Below are 6,124 nucleotides of genomic sequence, written 5' to 3' on the forward strand. Positions count from 1 at the left end.
CATAGCCATGTGTTGAGAGGAATTCTTTGGGGTTTGAATAATTCACCTTTGGAAACATGGGTGTTTTGCTCAACATCCTTAAACAAACCTTATTCAGGGACCTTTTGAGTGGGATGGGCTACTCGATCTGAAGAAAATTCTAACTGGGCCCCACCTGCGAAGTCATACGCTGTTTATCTTTATATGAGATCACCATGTCGCGCACATATGGTTGTGATGCATGTGCCTGGTGTACCCTTATCAGACGGGTAGTCATGATGGGTATACTGGGCTTCGGATATTTTACCCCAGTGTCATTTTGATGGCATGCACTGCTCTCTCACTCAATAATAATAATGATTTCATTTATTTGTCTCAAGGATAAATGATGAAGGGGGCAATACAAAGACATACATAAAGTGTTGGGGTTTACATAGAATGAAATGATAAAAAAATAAATAAAATGAAAAAGAAAGTGAAAGAAAGAGAGAAAGTAAGTATTCACAGCATACACTGAAAAAGAAGGGACATATGCATAGCATACAAAGGTTTAAAAAATAAGTGGCGGGGAGGATGATAGAGATGTGGTCCTGATACAGGAAGGCCTCTAGGGATAATCGAGGAACCCAACTGTCCGAGTTTTCCCTAAAACCCCACATATGCAAACATATGTATCCATATACATTTAGCTGAGCTAAATCTAATGGAGTCAAATTTAATGGCTCTTTTTAGGGCGTACCACCAGTTGTTAAGGATGGATCCTGTCAATGCCATTTGCACTAGATCTCTAATCCAGTCTCTGTAGGCTTTGCCCGCCAGGAGTGACGTATTCAACTTCCAGAAACCGAGGCTTTTTCTGCAGAATCTATCTAAGTCAAGCTTACAGATCACAAATTTGTGATCCGTGTAGCTGACGATATGAAATAGTGGGCAACTAACATTAATTCTATCTGCTAGCCTAATAAAAGCTTTATCTAAGTAATATCTGATGCTGTTAGTCCATGTTCACATTGGAGTATTCGGGTAATCCATTCTAAACCTGTCAGCCAGCTGGAAGCGACTGAGTAGGTTAGCGAGGCATGGGTTCCATTTTCTTTCTGAATTCGAGCCAACACAAGCTGCACGTGCATCTAGGACTGTGTTAAAGTCCCCTACTAATACTGAAGTGTGTGACGTACCAAGGAAGGTCAATAGATGCCTGAAGTAGTCTGACTGTCCAGTGTCATTTGGTGCATAGACAGTGACCAGTCTGAAGGCACTACCACTGCTATGGTTCACGTTAAGGACAACCAACTTGCCCTCTGGGTCCACAAAGATTGTTCTGCTCTCTAAATCCAGATATTTTCTGAATAAGACCGCAGTTCTCCCCACCCTCACCTAAGAAAATTGAACATGCATCAAAAGAAAGCATAGAAAAATGTCTACAACGAATATGGAGCAGCACTACCTATGTGGCGAGAGGAGAAAAATACGGCACTTTGGATGTTGGGTTTGCGTCCGAAAAAGAAGCAGAAAACACTCCACAGTGCCTCTAAAGTCATCAGAGCTGCTATTATTACCCACTTACTTGGGCAAGAGAGCCTCAAAAATAGGGAAGGTCCCACCAGAGATTGATGTTGTGTGGCTAGTAGCGGCAGTCCTGTTGGACCTAGAAAATAAAATATCTATTCTGCAAGTCACCAAACTACAAGAAATATTCAAGCAATATTCTTTACGATAAAGTAAACAAACAGGGTGTGTGTTGCGCTACATGGTTGTATCAAAGGTTGAACAGAAAGAACACGAGAAAAAGTTAGACGAAAGCAGAGCAAATATTTGCAGCTGAGTTTCCCTCGTCAGTCAATGACCCAAGATATTATAGTGGTTTCGCGCCATTACCATTGAGACCACTCAATTATATATATATATATATATGTATGTATGTATGTATGTATGTATGTATGTATAGGTAAGCAGAGTTAGCGGTTGTGTAACCGACTAAGGGATAACAGTATCAATTACCTGTGCTATCCCTGGGCATGGGTATGCAGGCACACTATGCTCGTAGGATACAGGTAACAATAGAATAAACAAAAGTTAATCAAAAATCAAATTCAAATAATCAGAAAATGGAGAAAAATTTTGATCAACAAACAAAAAAATTGAGCCATATCGGTAGATTATTTTTGTAATACAAGACATGACATAACATTTCTTACGGCCGTTTCCGCTTCCAATGTTAGTCGGTGCTTACAAAAGAAATTCCGAAAATAATATTTGTCATCTTCATAGCACCTTCGATCTAGTACATGGAGCTTCATCAGAGTGAATACCAATACGTAAAATAAAATAAACGGAGGGAATAGGGAAAAGGAAAGAACAGGGCCTCGAGAAGAGGCCAGAAGGCTCAATATATTAAAATCATACCATCATATAGCGTGGAGTTTAAAGTCGATAGGCAAAAAGTGTGAACTAGCAGTGGTCTAGGGAAATATTTACGGGTTATTTCTATATTTAAGGGGGAACCAGGTTGTTTGAATAGTAGTAAAATGAAGTTAGTGCTAAAATAAGACAAGAATTACCAATATGTCTAGAAAAAGAATAGTACTTATGATATCGTAAATAGGACTAGTTAATATTTATCCAAAAACAAAACTGTAGGGTTCTTATAACGGTGTACCTACTAAAATATTATAGAGACCACCACCTGTTGTCCGCAATGGAATTGACCAAAGTCTATCCACCTCTACAATTGGTCAATTATATTTAAACCAAGGGCAAAAGTTAAGACCGTTACAGGGGATATGTAAATAAAGAAGAAAGCGAACTAGTAAATAAAGGGTGCGGGAGAGAAGACTGTGATATAAGTGGCTCGAGGCCGCTTATGGCCTTCTGCAACTTCTCGGCATAACATAAATAAGAATAAAATAAATAGATAAAATACTATCAAACTGCTGTCGTTTTCTTTTATAGTTAAGGGGAGATAACTAGTACAAGAGGTTCATGCGAGTGGAAATAACCAAAAAAAAATGCTAAATCTTACATCCTAGATAGCCAGTAAAATTCCAAGTGATGGTAATAATGGACGAACGATTAAATCTGTACACGTTCTTAAGTAAATTCTGCCCCATAGGTACACGAAAAGGCAAGTGTACTAATATCCCCTGGGAAGTCAGCTACTGCAGTGTCCAAGTACAGGTCTATGCAATCTAGAGTGGGGAAATATAACATTGAGTTCATTAAATTAAATTCTACAGGGAGGTAACGTTGTTCCTAAGTGGGTAGGACTAGAAGGGTCTACTTAAGTGGAGGTAGAGCAATATGCTGGTAGAAAAATTAAGTCCAGATTACAACAAGTGAAAAACAAGCTCATCCTTGGTATAAAAGGTACAGGAAAATAAAAATAAAATTAAATTAAGTTAAAATTAAAATTAGTTACTAGGGGTCTTAACATTGGGGTTAAATAACTATGTCCTCTCTGTTCTCAATTAGGTTCATGATTGAAATATCTAGCATTTGCTTAAGGGGGTTGGTGGGTTATATTAAGGAGAAATAGCTTAATAAGCATGTAGTGAAACCACCTCTCTCACGGTTTTTCCAAACAAATGCGAGCGTAGCAGAAAATAACTCTTTCCCGGCTTGCTGTTGTCCATCACCTTACTGACTATTATTTGAGCGGCAATTGTCTCCAGTCCGTTCGCCCCAGGACGCAAACCGACCAACCGTAGCCACTAATGAGGTCACGTGATAGAGTGTTTTTCAGATGCTCTCTGGAGCCTATCTGTATCTATAAATAGCCTAAATTATCCCCGCCAATTTGTCGCGGCTCAGATCCTCACAGATCTGGTCGTTGACCACACGCGTAACACAACCAGCCAGTTCCAGCGACGACATCAACAGCATCGTTCAACTACGTACTACAAGCATCGCCCCCAACGTCGCCAGCAGCAACACGACTCTACGTACACAAGCTACCAAACAGCCACCGCAGCTTCTCCAAGCCTGTTTGTGTGAATCACCTCACCACGAAATTAACAGCCAGAACTCAACCTGCGAAGAACATCTGTATTCAAGAATCCGGCCCGGCATCGAAGCCCCAACTTCACGACGAGTGACTTAGCTCTGCCTAACGCCTCAACCTCTTATATACAGACACTAACTACTGTGTACCCTAACTAAGAACTGGTATATTCTTATCCGTGTTACTGACTCTTATCTATACTCTGTAACTCTTACATACTCATACACTATCTTGTTTACATGACGGCCAGTCTTATATTGTGTTTTATTATGTCGCATCCACACACACAGACATACAGTTTAATGCTCCAATAAATCATACTGTTATACATCTTTATCGGTTGCGTTTCTATCTGTCCTTGCTGGCGAATTCTCTATGTTATAGTATTATAACATATATATTTTTGTGTCGACCGTGCGACGCGTTAAAAAAGGAGCCTGTTTTCCATTCGTCATCATTTCTCCTTTGGTTCGCACGGTCGTTCTTACAAGTATAAGTTGTTATGGGTGAGGAGTGGGATCTAAACTCGGAATTTTGATGAAGAGATAAGGGTATTGTTATAGAAACACCTGCAAGGGTCCCGGTATGTACTACTAGCAAACTATCTTTAATTAAGGAGTATATATATGGCCTTCAAATTAATATCATGGGCTACTATTTCTATGGTGAGGGGTTCTAGGTACTATTTTGGGGTGGCATATATATATATATATATATATATATATATACATACATGATGTTTCTTTGAGTTTTATTTAAGTTCTTCTTGAGAGAGTTCAAGCCGGTCACTAACAGAGCGACAAGTAAATATGTGGTTGAGTTGGAGTGCGGGTTGAGCTGTCAATATATACACCTGAGTGAGTGAGTCTATTCACCTAAAGAATCTCAGACGGAGAATTTTCGGAATGTCTTGCCATTCTTCACTTGGCTACAAATAGATTGGATTTGGAGAATCTTTCGCTCTGTCTGCATGAAACCGAGTAGTTCTGGGGTTTTGTGCAAATTTTTTGGTACATAACATAATGCATCTATGATGATAGGTTCAAGTGAAAATTCAAAGTCAAAGTAGAAGACTTGTAAGTTCCGCGTTAATTCACCATAAATGTTCTCTTTTGCCTGAACTTTGGATTGTACATTCACATCTGCTGGGCAGCTGACCTCGACAACAGTGCATGACTTTTGTTCCCTGTACCACAGAACAATATCAAGTCTCTTATGTTTGCATCGAATTGGCATATGGCGTAATGGTTAACAGCGTGGCCTACTAACTCCACCAGTATTCCTTGTTTTGAAGATGTTAATATCTGCTGGTTCTGACACGTCTTCTGACATGCCTTTGCTGTGAATACCTTTGGTTCTGATATGTCTTTGTCAGGATAGTCCTTACCGTAGATAGCATTGTAAATAGTCTTTGCAGTTATTTCATGCTTCAGAACAGGCAATATCTCGTAGATATTTTAGGGCAACTGATTATGATATGGTTAATATCTTCCACACTGGTATAGCAGAACCAGCAATTTTTTTTTCACAGCGTGGATATTTGGTGGTATCTTTGTCCCTCATGTTTAAAGGGCTTTTAGTAGCTTTCTCCTGTTCCTGGATATCGAAGGTAGAACCTTCAAGGCAAGATGTAATGTATCTATTGCAGGTCCAGGAGAGGTTACTCTTTCTGTCAATGATATTGTTGCTCTCTAGCTCATGGATACATACCCATGCTTTACATTTTGTTGGTATGATGCTTGTCTCTCCTCCAATCTTCTGTTTATGTATGTATGTATGTACGTATGTATGTTATCAATCAGTTTCATTTCTGTATTTCTTGTCCATAGAGAAAGAGCCGGACTCTAACATAGATTCAAGGCTCCTTCATTGGAACTTTTATCAACATCATCTAGGTATTTGTGCATATGTGTGTGTGTGCAGTATTTGGTGTTAGAGTATGCGCAGATTTGTATGTTTGTTTTATGGATGCGTTTTAGATGCAAAAAGTTTGTTTACCTTTTGCGATGTTCTCTTTTCGTTCTGTAGGTATGTTGTTGTTGTTGTTGTTGTTGCTGTTGATGATGTTCATATGTCCACCCATGCTGTTTGTAGTATTTTGTCGCGTGGTAGATTCAAATTTCAGGCGAAAATCACTACAGTGTT

Source organism: Octopus bimaculoides, chromosome 22 (genome assembly GCF_001194135.2).
Source record: "Octopus bimaculoides isolate UCB-OBI-ISO-001 chromosome 22, ASM119413v2, whole genome shotgun sequence".
Lineage (NCBI taxonomy): Eukaryota > Metazoa > Mollusca > Cephalopoda > Octopoda > Octopodidae > Octopus > Octopus bimaculoides.